General features: G+C 44.7%; 1 protein-coding gene across 25 annotated transcripts in view; it reads left to right on the forward strand.

Moving 5' to 3' along the window:
• Nucleotides 1-12446: 12446 nt before the first annotated feature.
• ARHGEF1 (Rho guanine nucleotide exchange factor 1) overlaps nt 12447-23591 on the forward strand; it is a 60962-nt gene continuing 49817 nt past the window's right edge. For 19 of the 25 annotated variants that reach the window (XM_060693846.2, XM_060693848.2, XM_060693847.2 and 16 more), the window contains exon 1: nt 12461-12925. The gene's annotated coding sequence lies outside the window, so the exon portion shown is untranslated. Of the gene's footprint in view, nt 12926-13725; nt 13898-23591 lie in introns of those variants that run through there. The other 6 variants (XM_087876845.1, XM_087876837.1, XM_087876851.1 and 3 more) reach the window with 4 other exon arrangements.

The following is a 23591-nucleotide window of genomic DNA, read 5'->3' on the forward strand; positions in this document are numbered from 1 at the left end:
TTTTTTTTTTTTTGCTTTCTTCTTTTCCTGTTTTAAGTAGATTTCAGGCGATGCGCCTGGGTGCTCCTTGGCTCCACCCAGAGAAGAAGTTGGCCGGTTTTTGGTTTTTGTTTGTTATGCACTGAAGCTTCAATCTGAGGTCAGGTTGACTGTCTTCAGCTTCTGCAAAAGGGACAGTCAGAGTTTCGTCCTTAGGACATTTCACAGCTAAAAGCCAGAATGTCTCTTTACGTAGTTCTCTGCTGGCGGTTACCTACCTGGCAGGTGCAGGTAGACGTTGATCTACAATCGTTTGTTTAGAAAACGTTCGAAGTTATGATGCCACTGAAAAAAGTGACTTATAACCAGGGGTGAAATGCTCCCAGTTCAGACAGGATCGCCCGATCCGGTAGCGATGGCGGTGGGTGGTTCAGAGAACCGGTAGCAAAAATCCCTGCCCCCCCCCCCCCGCCCAGCTGAGCCACGCGATCATCAGAGACTTTTTTAAAATTATTTTTAAAAGCATTTTTTCTACAACCTCTTCGGGCTGAAGAAGTTGTAAAAAAAATGCTCTTAAAAGGCTCTGGCGATCCCAGCTGAGTTGCCTGATCGTCAGAGGCTTCTAAAAGCATTTTTTTTCTGCAACCTCTTAAGGTTGTAGAAAAATGTTTTTAAAAGTAAAAAAAAAAAAAAATAGTTGGCCATGCCCACTCAGTCACATTACACCCCCCCACCAAGCCACGCCCACAAAATAAGCCACACCCACAGAACTGGTAGTAAAAAAATTTAGAACCCACCCCTGCTTATGGGGAATATATCTTATAGGAGAAGGGTCTTCTTTGGGGTGGCTCCCTCCCTTTGGAACCTCAGTCCCCGATATCTAACATTGGCTTTGCCACTTTTCCACAAGGCCTTAAGAGCCTGGTTTTGTCAGTGGGGCCGGGGCCCCCAAGTGAAGATGGAACCTATCAAGTGGTTGATATGATTGTGTTTCTGTTGCCATCGATGGTGGTATTAGTGTGGTTTTTACGTTGTGGATTTTTAATGTTGTCAGCCGCCTGGAGTCACTGTGTGTGAGTTTGGCTGCTGTATAAGTTGGTTTAGTTTGTTCTACTTACAATCAATATTGTTATCAACAAGATTATTATTATTATTATTATTATTATTATTATTATTACTATTATTATTACTATTATTATTATTATTATTTAATCTTTGGTGAGATTCACAGCCTTTGAGGCTGGTTAATAGCTCAGCAGCTCGAGTCCTAACCAAGGACCTAGGAACTGTTAAGGTATCGTCGGAGGATGTAAGCTGTTCCGAGTAAGGTGGTCTTTTGTAGAGTCAAAATGTTCAAGTCCGGCAAATTTAGAATTACTAAATAGCGGGGTAGCCCTTTGGGTATTGCTCCAAGGGCTCCAATTACAATCGGGACAACACACGATTTCTTTTTCCACAGTCGCTCAACTTCAATTTGCAAGTCCCGGTACTTTGTGATTTTTTCTTGCTGCTTATCTTCAATCCGTGCATCCCCAGGTATTATTATTATTATTATTATTATTATTATTATTATTATTATTATTTGTTTGTTTGTTTATTTATTTATTTATTTATTTGTTTATTTGTTTATTTATTTAATTTTTATACCGCCCTTCTCCCGAAGGACTCAGGGCGGTGAACAGTCAGAATAACATACATATAATGTGAAATGAAAACAATTTAAAGTAATTAAACCAATTTGGCTCATCAGTTAAGATCCTCAGCATAGAATTTAGACAATTTGAAAATTTATGCCAGCCTGGCTTGGTGAAACAGAAAGGTCTTCAATGCACGACAGAAAGTACGGAGATCTGGGATCATTCGTATCCCTGGGGGTATCCTGTTCCAAAGGGTAGGTGCCCCCACAGAGAAGGCTCTCCCCCTGGGAACCACCAGTCGACATTGCTTTACTGACAGCAATGTTTAAGGACATTTTCCCCAATAGCAAAATAGGAACAAAATAGAGATACCAAAAATGGGGACAAAGGAAATACGGGGCTGTGTGGTTTACACAATATATTTTAATGCAGCGTATGTCGTTCATACAATGAACTTGATTAATTTTAAACTTGGTTAGGGTTTTTGGTGGGGTTTCATGCTACCAATCTAACCCCAACATTGTCTGAACCTAGAGAATAAAATAATTTGGTAATCTGATTAAGAGGTTTTTTTGAATGAAGTCTTTCTGTGGAATTGAGGACGTGCATGGGTAAAGCAAGGCTAACCATTTAAAAACCGATTAATCAAGACTCTGCTTGTTTTAATTTGTTTCCAAACTCTCTTTGCAGAAAATCCCATTTTAAGATGCTCCTACAGATTGCTTCCCCCCCCACTTTTCTAGCAAGTTGTACATTTGCTTTGCGCGAACTTCACAGCAAAGGTCTACAACATCGTTGATTAAAATAATGCAAACTCTGTACCAACTTACAGAACTGGATCATCTAACCAACCATATCAAATGAGCCTCCTCCCACTCCAAACCAGCAAAATTGAGCAGGAATTACGGTAAGAAAGAACAAAAAAGACCTCCTGTTTTGCATGTAAGGTCAGAATTAGCATACATATGCGCGAAGGATCAAATTCCACCCTGATCCTTCCCGGGTTAAACCACTCAGAGAAGCCTCTTGCAACTGGAAAGAAGGATTCGGTTCATGCCTGCTAAACCAAAACCATGACTGGGCTTAGCAGCAGTGGTGGGTTTCAAAAATGTTTACTACCGGTTCTTTGGGTATGGCTTGGTAGGCATGGCATGGCTTGGTGGGCATGGCAGGGGAAGGATACTGTAAAATCTCCATTCCAGAGGTGGGTTTCAGCAGGTTCGGACCAGTTCTGCAGAACCGGTAGCGGAAATTTTGAGTAGTTCGGAGAACCGGTAATAAAAATTCTGACTGGCCTCGTCCCCATCTATTCTCTGCCTTCCGAGTCCCAGATGATCAGGAGGAAATGGAGATTTTGCAGTATCCTTTCCCTGCCACGCCCACCAAGCCACACCCACAGAACCGGTAGTAAAAAAAATTTTGAAACCCACCACTGCTCGATTCCCTCCCCAATCCAGGGGAAGGTTACTGCAAAATCCCCATGAAATAGGTTACACCAAACTTTAGCCTGAGTTTTAAATGCAACTTTTGATTGAAACAGCTGGAGTTGCTTCCCATGGGTCTCCCTCTCCCTCCCTCTCTCTTTCTCTCCTTCTCCTTCTCCCTCTCCCTCTCTTTCTGTCTCTGTCTCTCTCTTTCTCTCCCCCCTCCCTCCCTCCCTCTGTGAATGTGTGTGTATTTTTTTTTGTATATGTATCAGAGGTGGGTTTCAGCAGGTTCTGACCAATTCTGAAGAACCAGTAGGGGAAATTTTGAGTAGTTCAGAGAACCGGTAGTAAAAATTCTGACTGGTCCTGCCCCCATCTATTCTCTGCCTCCCAAGTCCCAGTTGATCGGGAGGAAATGGGGATTTTGTAGTATCTTTCCCCCAGAGTTGGGTGGGAATGGAGATTTTACAGTATCCCTCCTCTGCCATGCCCACCAAGCCATGCCACGCCCATCAAGCCACACCCACAGAACCGGTAGTAAAAATTTTGGAAACCCACCACTGATATGTATATCAAAAAAATTAAGCTGGGTGGTTGTGGTTTGCAACCCACACATATAAACCAGGGTGGGGCTTCAGTTGCACCCATCATCTTGCCTTTTTGGGCCCCCTCCCTGCAGAAACTTCTGTTCAAATACATTTCCTTGGAAATCAAAAGTTCCATAGTTCTGTGCTGTCCGGCACAAATATTTTTTTTGAAAAGTTCATATCTATATTTCACCAGCAGAGGTCACTCTTGCTACTACTACAGTACTATATTTAAAGTACCTTCTGCAAAAACCTCATTTGCAGATAAATGTGGAACCAAGACCCCCCCCACCCCAACTTTACTGTGGCAATCTCTGTTTTCTGCTACTCCCCACTTTCTTATCAGTGGTGAAATGTAAAGATTTTTGCTACCGGTTCTGTGGGCGTGGCTTGATGGGAGGGTCATGTGACTGAGTGGGCGTGGCCTTTTCTTTTCTTAATTTTTAAAGCATTTTTACTACCTATTCGCCCGAACCGATAGTAAAAAAAATGCTTTTAAAAAGTTTAAAAAAGGTTCTGACAATCACAGCGGTGCTGCGCGATCGTCGGAACCTTTTTTTAAAAAAAAAAAAAATTAAAGCATTTTTACTACCGGTTCGCCAGAACTGGTAGTTTTTATCACTACCGGTTTGCCCGAACTGGAGTGAACCGGTAGCATTTCACCCCTGCTCTTAACCTTAATTCATCTCCAGCCCAGGAGGGAGAAGGCTTGAGCCACCCTTAGCAGCATTGGCTGTTAAATTACAGGGAGTCCTCGATTTATCCAAAACTTCTGTTGGGAAGCGAAACATTGGTTAAGTGAATTCTGCTCCGTTTTACGACCTTCTTTGGCGCAGTTGTTAACGTGAATCACCGCAGCTGTTAAATTAGTAACCCGGTTGTTAGAGTGAATCTGGCTTTCCCCCTTTGACTTTGCTTGTCAGAAGGTCGCAAAAGGGGATCACGGGCTGCAACCGTTATAAATATGAGTCGGATCAACATTTGGCAAGCACCCGAATGTGGATCACTTGACTCTGGGAATGGATGCTGTAAATGGTCCTGAGTGTTTTTTTTTTTTTTAATTTGATTTATATGCCGCCCTTCTCCGGAGACTCAGGGCGGCTTACAGTGCGTTAAGCAATAGCCTTCATCCTTTGTATATTTATACAAAGTCAGCTTATTGCCCCCACAAACTGGGTCCTCATTTCACCTACCTTAGAAAGGATGGAAGGCTGAGTCAACCTTGAGCCTTGGAGAGATTCGAACCAGCAGTAAATTGCAGTAAATTGCAGGCAGCTGTGTTAATAACAGGGTGCTTTAAAACACTGTAGTACCAAGGCTCTATGTGTGAAAAATGATCCTAAGCAGTGGTGGGATTCAGTCGGTTTGGGCCGGTTCAGGCGAACCAGTAGTTAAATTGCTGGCTGGCTCCGCCCCCTCCCCATCCCAGCCCTTCCAGGAGTCTCCCCACGTCCCATTTTGGCTCCCAGGTAAATGCAGGGAGGCCTCCTAAGCCGAAAACAGGGTGCGGGAGGGAGGGGCAGCACCCACCATGACCACGCCCACCCAGCCAGTCATTAGGGCAGAGAACCGGTTCTTAAATTATTTTTCGGGGTATAAGATGCACCTTTTTCTCCCCTAAAAAGGGGTGAAAATTTAGGTGCATTTTATACACCAAATGTAGCCCCGCCCACACTGCCCCCCACCCTTTGGCCTCTGCCTCCCAGCAGTTTACCTCCTTGCAGCAAGCAGCAAGAAACAGCTCCTTTCAGCTTCAGCACAGTCTAATTAGCACAGGTTGATTGGATTGGCCTCCCGACTCTCAGCTGTTTTGCTCTCAGCTGTTTTGCTGGGGCCTCCGCTGCTTGCTGCAAAGAGGTAAATTGCTGGGAGCAGATTTTTTTTCCCCCTTGTGCTAATCAAGCTACGCTGAAAACGAAAATGAAAGTAAAGCAGGCTGTTTGCTGCAAGGAGGCAAAATTGCTGGGAGGCAGAGGCAGATTTCTTTTTTCTTGTTTTCTTCTTATTCCGACATCCAAGGGCAGGCTGAAGGTCTGGGAAAGGCTTTATCGCCGCTCTCATGTAGGGAAGTCAGATGACTGGCAGGAGGAAAGATAGGCAACAAGAAGCACAAAGGTCACCACGCCCGATATTTGTTTATTCAAAGATAGGCTGGCAGCATGTCCATCTGGCAGTGAGAAACAGCCTCAAGGTAGATTTTTTCCCCTGTAGCCACCTGCCCTGTGCTTTCAGTGTTTGCTTCATCAGCAAAATATAGGGAGTGCTGAATTTACCACCATTCCTTTAGTGACTGGTTGCAACAGCCCCCCAAAAACTGACTTATGACCAGTCCTCGCATTTATGACCATTGCAGCATCCTGGTGGTAAAATCTAAATTTTTTTACTACTGGTTCGGTGGGCGTGGCTGCAGAAGGATACTGCAGAATCCCCATTCCCTTCCCATATCTGGGGGAAGGATACTGCAAAATCCCCATTCCCTCCCCACTCCTAGGGGAAGGATACTGCAAAATCCCCATTCCCTCCCCACTCCTGGGGGAAGGATATTGCAAAATCTCCATTCCCTCCCCATTCCTGGGGAAAGGATACTGCAAAATCTCCATTCCCTCCCCACTCCTGGGGGAAGGATATTGCAAAATCCCCATTCCCTCCCCACTCCTGGGGGAAGGATATTGCAAAATCCCCATTCCCTCCCCATTCCTGGGGAAAGGATACTGCAAAATCTCCATTCCCTCCCCACTCCAAGGGAAGGATATTGCAAAATCCCCATTCCCTCCCCATTCCTGGGGGAAGGATACTGCAAAATCCCCATTCCCTCCCTACTCTAGGGGAAGGATATTGCAAAATCCCCATTCCTGGGGGAAGGATACTGCAAAATCTCCATTCCCTCCCCACTCCTGGGGGAAGGATACTGCAAAATCCCCATTCCCACCCCACTCCAAGGGAAGGATATTATAAAATCCCAATTCCCTCCCCACTCCTGGAGGAAGGATATTGCAAAATCTCCATTCCCTCCCCATTCCTGGGGGAAGGATATTGCAGAATCCCCATTCCCACCCCACTCTGGGGCCAACCAGAGGTGGTATTTGCCGGTTCTCCGAACTACTCAAAATGTCCGCTACCAGTTCTCCAGAACCTGCTGAATTTCACCCCTGCAGCCTCCCCATGGTCACATGATTCGTGTTAAGCTTCAACAAACACCACTTTGTTGATGCTTAACGACTTCAAGCACCAAAGGTTAAAATGGCCATTATTGCATGCCCAGGTAGTCCTTGACTTACAACAATTCCTTTAGTGACCGTTCCAAGTTACAACCGGCATTGAAAAAAGTGACTTATTTAGGACCATTGTTTACACTTAAGGTACCGTTGCCATCTTTGCCACAGTCACATGATCAAAACTCGAATGCTTGGCAACTGGCATCGATTTATGATGGTTGCAGGGTCCCGGAGTCATTTGCGACCTTCTGAGCAGCCAAGTCAAAGGGGAAGCCAGATTCACTTAACAACCGTGTGACTAAGTTAACAGGTGCAGTGATTCACTTAACAACTGTGGCAAGAAAAGTCCTAAAATTCTCAACCTTAATTCAAACTGCATCGGGAAACCCGTGCAAAAGCCATCCAAATATGCCAGGGGTACCTTTATTTAATATATTAACAGAGTTGGAAGGGATCTTGTAGGTCATCTAGTCCAACCCCCCATGCAAGCAGGAGATCTTATGCCATTTCTGACAGATGGCAGTCCGGTTTCTTTTTAAAAGCCTCCAGGGATGAAGCTACCACAACTTCTGAAGGCAATTTCTGTTCCATCGGTTGATTGTTCTCCCTGTCAGAAAATTTCTCCTTATTTCCAGGTTGACTCTCTCCTTGTTCAGTTTCCATCCATTATTCCTTGTCTGGCCTTCGGGTGCTTTGGAGAATAGCTTTTGTATGTGCTTTTCTTACAGCAATGTGTAGAGATGACACATTTAAGATACACCGTGAAACTAGTCTTCCTATAGTTTAGACTGAGCAGTGTATCTCCAATCTGGCGACGTGAAGATGCGTGGACTCCCAGAATTCCCCAGTAAGCAAAGCTGGCTGGGGAATTCTGGGAGTTGAAGTCCACGTGCCTTCCCGTTGCCAAATTCGAGCCATGTGCGTTTAAAAGGACAACTTCAAAGGAGCTTTACGAAAGTATTCGACTTGCATTCCTCCTTTTCCTTATCTATGCAGCCCTGTTTCAAATGGCACTCAACCCGTTCCTGGCTGTCTGCCTTAAATCTGGAAAGGCGGCTCCGGATTAGATCAGCCGTGGCCATTTTAACCTTTGGTGCTCGAAGTTGTTAAGCATCAACAAAGTGCTGTTTGTTGAAGCTTAAGACAAATCTGTGGGGCTGTTCCTTCCTGGCGGCTCCCGTTGGGATGTGCGTGAAGCTAAGGTCACCTCCATGTCCTTCTAGAAGAGTTCCAGAGTTACAGGTAGTCCTTGACTTACCAGAGTTCATTTAGTGGCTTTTCAAAGTTACGACAGCACTCAAAAAAAGGTGACTTATGACTGTTTTTGCACATTTATGACCTTTGCATCACAGGGGGATTATGGGAGCGACAGGGCGCTCCCATGTGACACCTCTCCTGCGCGAGCTGCACTGGCTCCCGGTGGTCTTCCGGGTGCGCTTCAAGGTGTTGGTGACCACCTTTAAAGCACTCCATGGCTCAGGGCCGGGGTATTTACGAGACCGCCTTCTGCCACCAATAGCCTCCCACCGGCCAGTACGCTCGCACAGAGAGGGCCTCCTCAGGGTGCCGTCCGCCACCGTCGGCTGGCGACCCCCAGGGGGAGAGCCTTCTCTGTGGCGGCGCCCGCCCTCTGGAACAACCTCCCCCCAGAGATACGTACAATATCAGACCTCCGGATTTTTCGTCAGGCCCTGAAAACCTATTTATTTCAACTAGCTGGGCTGGCTTGATCCCACAGTTTTTGGGTTAAATTTTAATTGATTTTAAATTGGGTTTGTTTTAAATTGCAGCCAAAAATATTTAATTATTTTAAACTGTTTTTAAATTTTGTATGTTTTGTTTTTATTTTGGCTGTTCACCGCCCTGAATCCTATTGGAGAAGGGCGGTATATAAATTGAAACAAATAAAATAAATAAATAAATAAATGAACGATCAAACATTTCACACTTACGACCAACGATCACATGATCAACATTCAGACCAGAGGTGTGTTCTACTTACCTTTACTACTGGTTTGCAATGGGATCGTGGGAGTGCGCGCTCGATTTGCTCACGCTCGCTTCACCCATGCACGCGCTTTGCTTCTGTGCAGATTGCTTCTGATGACGTCAGGGTTAGTGGGCGGAGCCTCCTGCCGGTTTTACTAGCGGTTCTATAGAACCGGTCTGAACCGGGAGCAACCCACCACTGATTCAGACGCCTGGCATCTAGTTCATATTTATTTTTTAATTTTTTTTATATGTCAAGTTTTTTATTTTATTCCAATACAAACAGTTCATCTTCCATGAAACAGTGTGTTGTCTGTTTACAAATATGCGGTGCAAGAGCAATTAAAAATTACAGTCATATTCATTACATTAATATTAATTCTCTATTTCTTAATACTAATATACTTAATATTTCTAATCACAATAACAATCGTCATCTTAACATATTTAATTCTCCTTTAACTTATATTTTACTAATTCATATTTATATTCATATTCATACTAATTCATATTTATGACGGTTGCACTTTCCCGGCGTCCAAGTGGAGTGGGGTGGAAATGGAGATTTTGCAGTATCCTTCCCCTGCCACGCCCACCAAACCAGACCACGCCCACTAAGCCACACCCACAGAACCGGTAGTAAAAAAAATTGAATTTCACCACTGCATTAAATGAAGATGATGATGATGATGATCCTTGCCTGCTGAGAGTATTTATTTAGGGCTCAGCTGTGCTGCAGCTGGATCACACCCACACCCATGCTCCAGATCCAGCTCTCCCTAAAGGAATTTGTGCCTCATCCCGCTTCCCAGGCCCTCCTCCCTGCTTTGCAGAAGTTAAACTTTCTCAGATTTTTTATTTTCTTTTTTTTAAAAAATAAACTGAAGGGCAATTTGGTGGAAACCACAGACCATGAACGGGGAGGAACAAAGCACAAGGCAGGTGCAATTTTTTTCTTGTGTTTTATCTTGTCACCCAAGTCCAGTTGCACAATATCTATCTATCTATCTATTTGGACTTAACACTTTATTTACGTAATATTTACATTTATTTACACGAAGCATCTTCTGCATGTTGAGGATGGGGACCGAATGCGTGACCCGACACCAATCCGAAAACGTCTTTAAAATCTCAGAATGAAAATAGCAAGGAATGGAACCAAACCAGTCTCATTCCTTGAACGAAGCGGATTCCTGATCGCTGTTTTGATAAAACGTAGCACGGCTATAAATGATCCTCTACTTCAGTGTTGGTCAACACTGCAAACTTTTAAGAGAAATGGATTTCAACTCCCAGAATTCCCCAGCCAGCCGTGCTAGCTAGGGAATTCTGGGAGCTGAACCCCATATTTGCTGGCTGGGGAATTCCAAACCTCTTTTTTTTTTTTTTTTTTTTTTGCAAAAAGTTTTTCTTATTATTTTAACCAAACATACGAATTACATCTTTTCGGAACAGAGCTTTGATCCGGTCATCAATTTGTACAATTTTTTGTCATCTTGAACAAAGTTTTGTATATTCTATTTTGCCATAACACTTATTTCTCAATCTTAAATCACATATTCAATTAAAACCATCTTAAAAAGAGTTTACTCATATTTACTTAATCAAAACAATTACCCTTCTATTAACCCACCTAAAACCTTAAAATCAGTTAATAACTCATAATACATTTATCAAATTTAAATCTTATCTCTAATCTTAAAAATATAGCAATTTAACATTTGACATTTAGACATAGTTCTTCATTCAAATAATGCTATTTCAATTTGAAATCCAAACCTCTTCAAGGGCCTGGTGGCTCAGCAGACTGATAGCATTGTGATTAACACCAGCTGCCTGCAATTACTGTAAGTTCAAATCTCACCAGGCTCAAGGTTGACTCAGCCTTCCATCCTTTCTAAGGTAGGTAAATTGAGGACCCAGATTGTGGGGGCAATAAGCTGACTTTGTATAAATATACAAAAGAATGAAGGCTATTGCTTAGCACATTGTAAGCAGCCCTGAGTCTCCGGAGAAGGGCAGCATATAAATCAAATTTAAAATAAAAAAGTTGTCAAGATTGAGAAAGACTGCTCTTTCTGATGGAGGGTTGGACCTGCGTCTAGAATTCAGAGAAAACAAAACAAATATTGATAACGATGATTTTTCAAATATCTCAGACCTTGGGCATTTCATCACAGGAAAAGGGAAAAGCAGAAGCACCATAAACCATTGCAAATGTGAATGAACAAGGGGTTGTATGCAAGGAGAGGCAATAAATGCAAGATGGTGGCTACCATTCTGGATTTAAAATCCCTACTAAAGTCCAAGCATGCCAGCTCATCGTTCCCCACTGTTTGGAAGTTTCTCCTTAATTCCAGCTGGCTTCTCTCCTTGATTAGTTCCCATCCATTATTCCATCCATTGTTTCCATCAAGGGTGAAATCCAGCAGGTTCTGACAGGTTCTGGAGAACCGGTAGCGGAATTTTTGAGTAATTCGGAGAACGGGCAAATATCACTTCTGGGTGGCCCCAGGAGTGGGATGGGAATGGAGATTTTGCAATAGCCTTCCGCCAAGAGTGGGGAGGGAATTCTGCAGTATACTTACTTACTTACTTTATTTGATTTATATACTGCCCTACTCCCGAAGGACTCAGGGCGGTGAACAGCCAAACAGTAAAAATACATAGATACAAAATTTAAAAACAAAGTAAAATCAAATTAAACAAGCTGGCCCAGACAGATTAAAATTATCCTTCCCCCAGGAGCGGGGAGGGAATGGGAATTCTTGAGTAATTCGGAGGACTGGCAAATACCACCTCTGGATGGCCCCAGAGTGGGGTGGGAATGGAGATTTTGCAATATCCTTCCCCGAAGAGTGGGGAGGGAATGGGGATTCTGCGGCATCCTTCCCCTGGAGTGGGTTGGGAATGGAGATTTTGCAGTGTCCTTCCCCTGGAGTGGGGTGGGAATGGGGATTTTGCAATATCCTTCCCCGAAGAGTGGGGAGGGAATGGGGATTCTGCGGCATCCTTCCCCTGGAGTGGGTTGGGAATGGAGATTTTGCAGTGTCCTTCCCCTGGAGTGGGGTGGGAATGGAGATTTTGCAGTATCCTTCCCCCTGGAGTGGGGTGGGAATGGGGATTCTGCAGTATCCTTCCTCTGGAGTGGGGTGGGAATGGGGATTCTGCAGTATCCTTCCCCTAGGAATGGGGAGGGAATGGGGATTCTGCAGTATCCTTCCCCCAGGAGTGGGGAGGGAATGGGGATTCTGCAGTATCCTTCCCCTGGAGTGGGGTGGGAATGGGGATTCTGCAGTATCCTTCCCCCAGGAATGGGGTGGGAATGGGGATTCTGCAGTATCCTTTCCCTGGAGTGGGGTGGGAATGGGGATTTTGCAATATCCTTCCCCGAAGAGTGGGGAGGGAATGGGGATTCTGCAGTATCCTTCCCCTACCAGCCCACGCCCACAGAACCGGTAGTAAAAGAAAATTGGATTTCACCACTGGTTTCCATGTATGTATGTATGTATGTATGTATGTATATGTATTTCGGTTTGGTTGTTTTTTTTCCCTCCTGGATCCCAGCTAACCCAAAGCGATTTGCTTACTTTCTGGCGCCTCAGAGGGGGGGGGGGGGAGAGGTTAAGTCAGGACCTGGACGGCGTCTCGTGGGAACGCGGTCCAGCTTTTCAGGAGAGGCTGGCGAACCCCCGTGCGAGTCCCAGCTCCAGCCGACCCGAGCTCCAGTCGATCGGCTCCACCTGGTCTGGCTCCCCCCGCCCCCTCCCCCTCCCCTTCCCTCCCCCTCCCTCCCCCACCCCCCCCCCCGTGTCTAGACGGGCCCCTCCCGCCTTCCCGACGCTGCCCGCAAGCCGGTTGTGCCCCCGTGGCGTTCCGACGTGGCCGGGCAGCTTTTGCAGCCGTTGCGGAGGAGCAGAAGGGAGGCGGCGGGGCAGCGAGATCCGGAACATGCGAACGGGGCGGGCTCCCGCTTCCACCGCCCCCCTTTCGGTCCAGCCCTTCCCCGCCAGGCGCTCCCCGCCACAGGAAGCCCCGGCAGCGGCCTCCGAGGGCCCCGCAGGGCGAGCCACAAGGCCGAGCAGGTCCAGGTGAGCCGCTCCCGGAGCCTCGTCCCGTCCTTTCTCCCCCACCTACCCGCCCCGAGGCGCTCCGCCAAGGCCGGCCGAGGAAGGCCGTGGGAAACGGGCGGGATCGGGAGGCTTGGCAGGTCTGCAGGGGAAAGGGTGGGCAACCTCGGCAACCTCGGGGCGGGTAAGGGAGGCTCTCCTGGCTCCGCCGTGGCGGCTGGGCAAGCGGGCATTGTCTGGGCCGGGGAATTGCAGCCGGGAAAGAAAGAAAAAGAAAGAAAGGAAGGAAGGAAGAGGAAGGAAGGAAGAAAGGAAGGAGAAGAAAGAAGGAAGGAAGGAAGGAGAAAGAAAGAAAGGAAGGAAGAAAGAAAAAGAAAGAAAGAAAGAAGGAAGGAAGGAAGGAAGGAAGGAGAAAGAAAAAGAAAGAAAGGAAGGAAGGAAGAGGAAGGAAGGAAGGAAGGAAGGAAGGAGAAAGAAAGAAAGGAAGGAAGGAAGGAAGGAAGGAGAAAGAAAAAGAAAGAAAGGAAGAAAGGAAGGAAGGAAGGAGAAAGAAGGAAGGAAGGAAGGAGAAAGAAAGAAAGAAAGAAAGAAAGAAAGAAAGAAAGAAAGAAAGAAAGAAAGAAGCCAGGGGGGAGGGAGAGCCGGATTTCCCCCCTCCCACTTTTGTTTTTCCCTCCCACTTTTCCTGTCCTTCCCACTTTTCTTGCCCCCCACTTTTCCTGTCCCCCCTCCCACTTTTCTATCCCCCTCCCACTTTTATTTTCCCCTCCCACTTTTCCTGTCCCCCATTTTTCCTGTCCCCCCTCCCACTTTCGTTTTCCCCTCCCACTTTTCCTGTCCCCCCCTCCCACTTATCCTGCCCTCCACTTTTCTTGCCCTCCCCCCACTTTTCCTGTCTCCCCTCCCTCCCCTTCCCCTCCCCTGGCCCGCCTAGCCGGATTCACGTGCGGGCGGGCTCGGGTCCTTCAGCTGGCCCCGCGCTTTTACTCGCGAGTAAGCGCGGCTGGAAGGCACCGCCTGGGAAACGGGGACGGTGCGGGCTGGTGTGTCTCTCGGAGCTCGGACCGGGAAGCGCGTTTTTTGCAGGGGGGGGGGGTTAAAGCCTGGCTGGGACTGGGACGGGCTGGAAAGGAAAGGAAGGCAAGAGGGTCTCTGAGCGCGCGCAGAGTGGCTTTGCTTGCCTGCCGTCTGCGGGGGAAACCCCCGATCCTATTCTCGGAAATCTAGCCTTAGGGGATGCAGGATGATCTAAATCCCTCCTTCTTTGAGGGGGGGGCATTCTGTGCATGCTCTTCCTACTTTGTTCTACAACTTGAACCAGATGATGATGATGATGATGATTGGTTAATCTTTAGTGAGATTCACAGCCTTTGAGGCTGCTTAATAGCTCAGCAGCTCGAGTCCTAACCAAGGACCTAGGAACTGTTAAGGTGGTTATTATATTATTATTATTATTATTATTATTATTATTATTATTATTATTTAATCTTTAGTGAGATTCACAGCCTTTGAGGCTGGTTAATAGCTCAGCAGCTCGAGTCCTAACCAAGGACCTAGGAACTGTTAAGGTGGTTATTATATTATTATTATTATTATTATTATTATTATTATTATTTAATCTTTAGTGAGATTCACAGCCTTTGAGGCTGCTTAATAGCTCAGCAGCTCGAGTCCTAACCAAGGACCTAGGAACTGTTAAGGTGGTTATTATATTATTATTATTATTATTATTATTATTATTATTATTTAATCTTTAGTGAGATTCACAGCCTTTGAGGCTGGTTAATAGCTCAGCAGCTCGAGTCCTAACCAAGGACCTAGGAACTGTTAAGGTGGTTATTATATTATTATTATTATTATTATTATTATTATTATTATTATTATTTAATCTTTAGTGAGATTCACAGCCTTTGAGGCTGCTTAATAGCTCAGCAGCTCGAGTCCTAACCAAGGACCTAGGAACTGTTAAGGTGGTTATTATATTATTATTATTATTATTATTATTATTATTATTATTTAATCTTTAGTGAGATTCACAGCCTTTGAGGCTGGTTAATAGCTCAGCAGCTCGAGTCCTAACCAAGGACCTAGGAACTGTTAAGGTGGTTATTATATTATTATTATTATTATTATTATTATTATTATTATTATTATTATTTAATCTTTAGTGAGATTCACAGCCTTTGAGGCTGGTTAATAGCTCAGCAGCTCGAGTCCTAACCAAGGACCTAGGAACTGTTAAGGTGGTTATTATATTATTATTATTATTATTATTATTATTATTATTATTATTATTATTATTTAATCTTTAGTGAGATTCACAGCCTTTGAGGCTGGTTAATAGCTCAGCAGCTCGAGTCCTAACCAAGGACCTAGGAACTGTTAAGGTATCATCGGAGGATGTAAGCTGTTCCGAGTAAGGTGGTTTTTTGTAGAGTCAAAATGTTCAAATTATTATTATTATTATTATTATTATTATTATTATTATTATTATTTAATCTTTAGTGAGATTCACAGCCTTTGAGGCTGGTTAATAGCTCAGCAGCTCGAGTCCTAACCAAGGACCTAGGAACTGTTAAGGTATCATCGGAGGATGTAAGCTGTTCCGAGTAAGGTGGTCTTTTGTAGAGTCAAAATGTTCAAATTATTATTATTATTATTATTATTATTATTATTATTATTATTATTATTATTATTATTAAAAAGTCCTGATTCCTTTCCATGCCAGTTTTGGCATTTGAAACCCAGGAAAGGAAAAGACACCACTGAGTGGTTTTTTGTTTTTGTTTTAATATACCACTTCTGCTCTATTCCTAAAAGACATAATGGCAAGTTCTAGAAGATCCAAAGCGTGGCTTTGGAGCCTGAGTGGCGTAGGAGGCTAATGCCTCCTACTAAGGCAGCGTTTAACATCCAGCTGCCTGCAATTACTGCGAGTTCAATTCTCACCAGGCTCAAGGTCGACTCAGCCTTCCATCCTTTCCAAGGTGGGTAAAATGAGGACCTGGTTTGTGGGGGCAATAAGCTGACTTTGTATAAAATATACAAAAGGATGAAGGCTATTGCTTAACGCATTGTAAGCCGCCCTGAGTTTCCGGAGAAGGGTGGCATATAAAAATAAATGAAAAAAAATAAATACAGGTAATCCTCAGTTTACGACCAAACGTGAGCCCTACACTTCTGTTGTTAAATGTTTTGCCCCTCGTTGTTAAGTGAATCGCTTACAGGTGTTAGGAGAGCAGTCATTAAGTGAAACCTGGCTTCCCCATTGATTTTTGCTTGTTTTTTTCTAAATTTTGATCATGTGACCAGGACCACAGTTGTAAGTATGGAGAAATAACCCGTAAGTCGCTTTTTCTGTGCCGTTGTAACTCAAAACGGTCCCTAAACGAATGGTTGTTAAATCGACGACTACTGTAGCCAAGGATAGGATGAGAATAGGAAATGCGCTACTCCAAGTTTCAGTCCTGTGCAATATGACAATTGTGTTTGCGTGTGGAGGGATCAGTAATCAACTTTACTGTAAAAAAAAAAAGAATATTTTGCATTGCTTTCAATCTTTGAGCGCTCATCGAATCTTTAAAGAAATGCAGATTTGCTTCAGAGATCTTCTTCCAGGCCTCTATGGATTGAAGAAGTATGGAAAATAAAGCTAGAATAAAGCTCTGGACGGTTGGCATTCATGAATACTCTTATTTTTTCCAGATTTGGGTTAAAAGCTTTGGCTAGAGAAGAGGGCTGTCTCTAGACTAGGATATGCTTGGAAAAGGTCATTTCTTGTTGTTTTTTAATCATATAATTTTATTACATTTTGCCGAAGCGTACACATTAAAAACGACAAACAGAAAAGATAAAGAGTAAAAAACAAAAAAAACAGGGATCGAAGTGCGAAAAGATATAAAGGAAAAGAAAGGAAAACAAAAAGAGATAGAATGACTTCTGACTTCTTCGAATCATGCACGGAACATTTTCATTCGACTCTTTAGTTTAAGGGTATAACGTCCGTTTTCCCTTCCCAAAAAGAAAAGGGGAAATTTAAAGAAAAGTTCTTTTGTGTGTGTGTCCCTGTTTAAATTTCAACAATCCTCACATCCATATGTCAAAATTGGATTTTTTTTCTTCATTTTCTGCAAAATAATCCACAGAGGGCTTCCAATTATAAATGAAATTTCTTCAATGGTTTTTTCTCTCCTGAGGGAGGGCCGTTAACTTAGCCATCATTGCCAAATCCGTCATCTTTATTAATCGTTCCTCTGTTGTGAAAAGATGTTTCTGAGGAGAAATTTCCTGACAGTGAGAACAATCAGTGGAACTCCTTGCCACCAGAAGTTGTGAGTGTTCCAACAATGGAGGCTTTTAAGAAGAGTCTGGACAGCCACTTGTCTGGAATGAGCAGGGGGTTGGACTAGAAGACCTCCAAAGTCCCTTTCAACTCTATTTCAGGTAGTCCTCAACTTACAACAGTTTGTTTAGTGACCATCACAACAGTACTGACAGCAGTGGCTTATGACCGTTTTAGTCAGACTTAACAACCATTACATATCCCTTGTGGTCGCATGATCAAAATTCAGATGTTTGGCAACTGACTTGTATTTATGACGGTTGCAGTGCCTCTGGGCTATGCGGTCTCCTTTTGCGACCTCCTGGCAGCCAGAATCAATGGGGAAGCCAGATTCACTTAACAACCAGGTTGCTAACTTAACAGCTGTGGCAGATTCGCTTTTAACAACTGGGGCAGGCAAGGAAGGTGGTAAACTTCGCTTCACAACTGTCTGGTTTAGTGACAAGAAATAATTTTGGGCTCAACTGTGGTCGTAAATCGAGGACTACCTCTTCTTCTGGTGTCTGGAGCATTAAAAGGCTTGTGTAGCTTCCTCAGGACTGGGACCTGAGTCAAAACGGTCCCTCCCACAGTTTATCTTTTTGCCTGCTTGTTATCCTTTAGTTCTTGCAGTAGCTGTTCATTTATTTATGTTTATTGCACCCCTTTCTAATCCCAGAACAAGCTGCCTATCGCAGTCTTTTATCCAGCCCATTTCCCAGGAACTTGGGCAGGCATTTTTCTATTACTATTTTTTTTTTCTGTTTTAGTGCTGTGTTTTTTTTTTGCTGTTTTATATTCTTGCTGCTTTATATTCTGCTGGCAGTTGTTTCAGGATGTTTATACACATGTTTTTAACCAAGCGGTAAGCTAGAACAAAACTTAGATGCTTTGAAGCGGCTACCTTAGAAATACAGCCCCCCCCCCTTAGAGCCCAAAATGGCCCTCGTGCATTGACCAAAAGTGCTATTACTGATATTTATTATGATTTGTCCCACAGCCAGATATTCAGACTGGATTGGGCCTTTTTTTTTCAACCATCCAAGGAGTCCTTTCCAAGGAGCTGGGTTAAGGCAGAGGTTGTTTAAAGTCGTGGTAGAAGGATGTCAGTCGTTCCGCGTCAAGCTGCCTTTTGCAATTGACCGATGGTGATTTTTGTCAATGCCAGTGGGTGTTGCTCCCGTTGTTTTGGAGGAAACAATTAATAAGCTCCCCAAAGCTTATTTGGCTCCCCAAAGCGTCTTATTAATTACTATTGGGACTGCCTTTTCTTTCTCTTGCCACAGTCCGTTCTATTTTTTGTTATTATCGCTTTTTTTGGGGGGGGGCACCCATCTCACAGTTCAAGGTGTGACTCTGAGCTGCAAAACAGCATTATCTGCGTGTCCCGTTCTCTCCCCTCTACCCCACCCCGCCGTCTGACCACCCCACTGCCAGGACAAGTTTTCCTCCCGTTTTCTCAACCCTCTTGTCTGTCCTGGGACAAGCCTTCGGGTGCCAAACATTTTTCTACCCAGGGAGGGCCAAACAAGCCTCTTTAGCCGGTGAGGTCAGTAACAGAGTGTAAGCCAAGAGAAATGTGGTTTGGGGGGGAAGCGGCAGCAAAGACCAAACTTTTCTCTCTCTCCCTCCCTCTCTCTCTCTCTCTCTCTCTTTCCCCCTCCCTCCCTCTCTCCTTCTGTTGTTCTGCTTTCTGCCATATCCTCTCCCCCTTAATGCCATGAGGCCACGCCATATGTTTTCTACCAGCAAACCATAACCCCCACCCTTTCTCTCACCCACCCCCCCATTTAATCTCCATCACGATTAGCAAAGCTCTTGTGTTGTGCTTTTTGGCAACATGACAGGATGACCACATTTGCAGAATGAGTTTGCTTCTTTTTTAAAACCCAGCTTGTTTTGGATGCTTAGCCCCTCTCCAGCAATATTTCTGAACCTTAGCAAGGTCTGGACTTCAACTCCCAGAATTCCCCATTTTTTTGCATAGGATGCCCCCCTCCCTCCCTCCCTCCCCAAATCCCGCCAGTTGAGCAGAGATGCAGAGATGTGGTTTCAAGTAAAGAGATCACGGTTATAAATCCAGAGATGTATCTCTTTTTTTTATTATTATTATGTTCTAGACTTGAGATTTTCAAGCTTGGGAACTTTTTAAGATGTGTGGACTTCAACTCCCAGAATTCCCCATTTTGCATAAGACCCAAGGCCCCCACTTGTTGAGTGTAGATGCTAAAATGTTGCTTCAAGAGATCTTGTTGCAAACTCAAGACTATCTCTTGTTTAGTTTTTTTTTTTTAATGTTCTAGACACGACTTTCCCAACCTTGGGAACTTTTAAGATGTGTGGACTTCAACTCCCAGAATTCCCCATTTTGCCTCTGACACCAAGCCCCCCCCCACCAGTTGAGTATAGATGCAAAAATGCTGTTTCAAGTAAGAGATCCTGTTGCATATCCAGAGATCTATTTCTTTTTTTTTTGTTTAAGTTTATTTTTTAAATGATGTAAATCTGAGTTTCTCAATTTGACCATTTTAAGCAGTGTGGACTTCAACATGGCTGGCTGGGGAATTCTGGGAGTTGAAGTCCACACTTGCTTAAAGTTGCCAAAATTCAGAAATATTGCTCTAGAGAACTGGCAGCTTCCCTGAGCTAAGAAAGCTAAATTTTGACAATTGAAGGGAGGTGTCAGAAAGAAGGGAGGGGAAGTTAGCAAGCTGGCCTTACTTGTAATAATTAGGTGGTGTGATGACTCCAACAGGAAGTGGTTTCATCTCTATACCTGATTCGACTTGGGTTCAAAACAGTAGATAGTTCTTTCTGGCTCTTTTCATAAAATTAAAAAAAAAAAAAAATCCTTTGCTACAAAGGTTCATGCACCAGAGAGGTTGAAGAAACTGGAAAACGAGAGAAAGAGAGGTGACTTATTTAAAAATTAAATTTGCATGTTTAGAGGGCCACAGGAAATAGGTGCATGCACCTTAGCTGCTGTAACTTTTTATTGTATTGTTTAAAATGCTGGAACGCTTGCCACTGTAACCTTATCTCTGTTATCGTAGCAGCTGACATTCCTTCAGTCATTTTTTTTAAATGGAAGGCTACGTATATTCGTTAGATGTTCCATAAAAGAGGTTGTCTGAAACTGTTCGGCAACAGACCAAGACGCCTGCCATATTTCAGTTAAACCAAAAAAAAAGAAAAAAGAAAAAAAAAGAAGCCAAATTACCTGGAGAGAAATAGACAAAAGAAAAGTGATCTTTTTCTCTTTAACATGGTTGAATCTGCAGCCTTGGGGTGAGTCGGTGGGAAATATTCAACAGTAGCCCTTCCCTCTCTGGGCCTGTTGACTTAGCTCAAAGTCCCACCTCCTGCATTTGTTTTTGGGGAAAATGAAAGCTTAGGCGAGGTGGGAAAAGCCTGGGGGGGGAGGGGGAAAATGAGATGGAAGGAAGGAAAAAAAGAAAAAAAAAGTTAAAAAAATAAGGAAACGAGTTTGTAATTCGGGGGACGATAAGGACCACGAGAAGTGAGTTAGGGTGGCATTTCCTGTGGAGTTGGGTTTCGTTTTGCTACTGCTCCGCGAAGTGTTTTTCGACGGTTTCTAATTATTTTTGGCTTGTGCGTTGTCTGGGCCAGATAGATAGGGCACCATTGTCGACAAGAAGCGTTTTCGGTGTCCTCCCACCCAGGTTTTTAGCATGCATTGAGATTCCACCTGGTGCAGAGGGGGTGGGGGTGGGAATTCATATTGGGGTGGCCCCCCTTTCCTGACCGAGAGAACAATTAATCAGGGGAACAGCTTGCCACCAGAAATTGTGGGAAATGGTATGGGGTTCTCCTGCTTGGGCACGGGGTTGGACTAGATCAGTGGTCCCCAACCTTTTTATCGCCGCGGCCCGCTGAGCGCGCGCAGGGGTGGGGCCACGGCCCAGGAGCCTTTGCGCAGGCCCATTGCGCACGGCCCAGGAGCCTTTGCGCTGAAGCGTTCCTGTCCCCCGGCCGCTGCGCGGCCCGGTGCCAGGTACTCCACGGCCCGGCACCAGTCCGCGGACCGGGGGTTGGGGACCACTGGACTAGATGACCTGCAAGGTCCCTTCCAACTTTGTTAGTCTGTAAATCGCTGGGAGTTTTTGAGAAGAGATTGGACAGCCCTTTGTTTGAAGTGGTAGAGCAGTGTTTCTCAACCTTGGTAGCTTGAAGATGGGTGGACTTCAACTCCCAGAATACCCCCAGCCAGCAGCGATGTATCTCCATTTTGATTTTTTTAAATGATCCAGACCTTGGCAATTTTGATGCTTGGACTTCAACTCCCATAATTCCCTAGCTAGCATGGCTGGCTGGCTGGCTGGCTGGGGGAATTCTGGGAGTTGAAGTCCAGGCATGTTAAAATTGGCCAACTTGAGAAACGGCGATCCAGATAGTTCAATTAAGATACTTGAAAGATAATGTTAAGATGTCATTTCAAGTTGAGAAAATCTTTTAGATCTACCCTACATCAGTGATCCGCCTACTGGTAGATCTATTGCCTTTCCTTGAGCTACATATCTCTTCGCTGCCCGAAGGCGTAGAATGCTGGTTTAACTCTCAACTTTCCTTTTATCAGAAAGTTACTGCCTTCTGACATTGTGAAACTTGGTTATGTGCTGATAGCTCTTGACAGCGTTTCTTGCTCTGCAGTTGTGTGTGTGTGTGTACCCTTACATCACTTCCTGCCCCAGGAAATTGGTGCGATCTGAAAAATACTGTGGGCTGATTCTTTTGTTTAAAAACCTGGATGAGCCAAAAGCTGGCCTGTTCAGCCAGGAGGGAAAATCCCAAGCAATTCAGGTATCCTGTTATGACGATTGCAAACTTGTCTGTTGTTTGGAATAATCTGAGAAAAACGGGGCGAAGATTGATGGCGCGTCACGCTGAATGTTTGAAGATGTTGAATTTTTCTTCTTCTTCCGTATCTAGATTTATTTATTTATTTATTTGTTTGTTTGTTTATTTATTTATTTATTTATCTATCTATCTATCTATCTATCTATCTATCTATCTATCTATCTATCTATCTATCTATCTATCAAATTTATATACCGCCCTACTCCCGGAGGACTCAGGGCGGTGAACAGCCAAGATAAAATACAGATAATACAAACATTAAAAGTCCATAAAATTATTAAATATTTTGGCTGAAAACAAATTTAAAACACCCAATTTGTAAAACAGATTAAACGATTTAAAAATTAAAAAGAGGAGAGTTAGGCCAGGCTGGCCTGCTGAAATAAAAATGTTTTGAGAGCACGACGAAACGTGCGCAGATCCGGGATCCTCCATATCTCGGGGGGGGGGGAGCTCGTTCCAGATGGTAGGTGCCCCCCCTTTTTGGCCGATGGCACCCTGAGAAGCCCCTCTCTATGGGAGTGTACTGGTCGGTGATAGGCTATTGGTAGCAGAAGGCGGTCTCGTAAATACCCCGGTCCGCTGCCATGGAGCGCTCTAAAGGTGGTAACCAAAACCTTGAAGCGCACCCGGAAGACCACCGGGAGCCAGTGCAGCTCGCGCAGGAGGGGGGTCACATGGGAGCGCCACGCCGCTCCCATAACCACCCGCGCAGCCGCATTCTGGACCAGCTGGAGCCTCCGGGTGCTCCTCAAGGGGAGCCCCATGTAGAGAGCATTGCAGTAGTCCAGGCGGGATCAAACCCTGGAGGTCGTCTAGTCCAGACTTAGTCTTCTAGTCTTTGTTTAGGCAGGAAATAACTGTGATGGCGAACCTATGCCACAGGTGCCACAGGTGGCATGTGGAGCTGTATCTGAGGGCACACGAGCATTGCCCTAGCTCAACTCCAGCATACATGTGCCCGCCGGCCAGCTGATTTTCGGGCCTTCTGGGCCCTCCGGAAGTTGGGAAATGGGCTGTTTCCGGCCTCCGGATGGCCTCCGGGGAGGGTTGAAGAAGGCCGTTTTTGCCCTCCCCAGGCTCCTAGAAACCCTCTAGATCCTGGGGAGAGTGAAAAATGGGCCCACTGTGCCATCACGTGCCAAAAGCGTGGGAGCGTGTCAAAAGCGTGGTTCATTTAACAACCGAGTCAGGAAAGGTCGTAAAATGGGGCAAAAATCACTTTAAATGTCTCACATAAGAGCAGAAATTTTGGTCTTAATTGTGGTTATATGTCGAGGACTGCCTGTAGAATAAAGGGGAGGTCAGATCCTTTGGATGGTGTTGGATACTGGATGATAAAAGAGTTTCTAAACCAGGGGTCCCCAAACTTGGCAGCTTTAAGATTTGTGGACTTCAACAAGTCTTAAACTTGTTGAAAGACCTCAACTTGAAGTCCACAAGTCTTAAAGCTGCCAAGTTTGAAGACCTCTGTTCTAAACGTAGGCA

The sequence above is a fragment of the Pantherophis guttatus genome, chromosome 10 (assembly GCF_059756535.1).
Source record: "Pantherophis guttatus breed Tessera chromosome 10, ASM5975653v1, whole genome shotgun sequence".
NCBI lineage: Eukaryota > Metazoa > Chordata > Lepidosauria > Squamata > Colubridae > Pantherophis > Pantherophis guttatus.